This window comes from Morone saxatilis, unplaced genomic scaffold (genome assembly GCF_004916995.1).
Source record: "Morone saxatilis isolate NCDOM2014 unplaced genomic scaffold, NCSU_SB_2.0 Contig9, whole genome shotgun sequence".
In the NCBI taxonomy this organism is placed as follows: Eukaryota; Metazoa; Chordata; class Actinopteri; family Moronidae; genus Morone; species Morone saxatilis.
This window is the reverse complement of record NW_023340268.1, coordinates 9,299,299-9,300,760: the sequence shown is the minus strand read 5'-3', so window position 1 is coordinate 9,300,760 and position 1,462 is coordinate 9,299,299.

Below are 1,462 nucleotides of genomic sequence, written 5' to 3'. Positions count from 1 at the left end.
AGACAGGAAGCAAGAGCCATTGGTGCACAGGGAGCAGAAGGGGTGATAGAGACATTTCTCTCAGCGATACAACAAAGAAGCTGGAGGTCCATGGTTTGATAAAGGAAGTCTAATAATATCCACCAGCAGATTTATGAAGTGATGTTCAGCTGGGAAATTTGCCCGCAAGAGCACTTCCAGGATGATGGTGCTGAATTCCGAGCTACTGTATACCACACATACAATGCCCTTATGGCAGTGATTGGGGGTTTTTACCGGAGTCCTTGGACAAATTATGGGACCAAGTTGACACAGCAGACACTTCACCCTGTTGAGGCCAACTGCAGAGGGTCAAGGAGTGAAGCTGTAATACATGTGAGATAAGAAAACACTCAGCGACACAAGGACTCCATTAAGATTTAGGTCAGTGCTGGCGGCCTGAGGCAGAGGCAGGTGAGCTTGACCTTCTTCAGCACACGAATGATTATAAGGATGGGTTCGGATGTCATTTAGGGACAAACGGTGTCTGGTTAAATGTCACTGATTAAATGTCACTGTGACTTGTAGATTTGGGTAAATAGCTGTGTATCATAGTGCTAAGAATATTTCACAGGTAAGAGCAAAGGCCTAAAAAAAAAACATTTATGCACTTTTATATTTTTCTTGCCCTAAGGTTATGTGGGAGAAATTGGTATTAGATGTTAAATCATTTTACCCCGAGGCAACCAGAACCCGCCACGAGCCAGTATTGACAGGGTTATTATTCTCACCCTCTACGTTTAACACACGACCTCTAGTACTATATAGTCATGCTTTTACAACCTGTGTTTTTAATTAATATGTATTCAGGAAAAGATTCCCTACATTGTTATGAGGGGAAATCGGTTATTTCTGCATGATAAGAAGCCCACAGTGTAAACGGGCCGTGGCTCAGTTTATCTGCTTGATTGGGCCGGTTGAGTTTGATGTGGGTTGAAGGGAGGTTAGGCCCATGGGAAACAGGTGGGAAGCTGGATAATGTGAAGCATATCTGCTGACCTTGGTGTAGGAGGAGCAGTCATGACTGAAACCAAAGCTGGATGAGTGTGGATTAACTGCATTATCACCTCTGAAATACTGTGAATGAGTCATTATATAGCCTCATATGTAGATGCTTTAGTTTTCAAAATGACTCATGACATTTTCAACACCAAACAAATAAACAAAAATAAAAATGATATAGCTTTTTCCAGGTTTGAGGATTGTAATATGTTCCACAATAATCTAAAATTCAAATGAATATGATTATTTTGAATTAAAAGGATTTTCTGAACTCTACTTGTGTAGACCAGTGCCAGAGTCTAATAGATCAACATTGATGATTGATTATCACACTTCTCTTTTGTGCTTTCTGTAACAAATTATCCGAGGTTTGCTTACATCTCTCACATGGGGCCGGCCGTGATCGTACAGTGGTTACTACTCTGCGTTGTGGCCGCAGCAA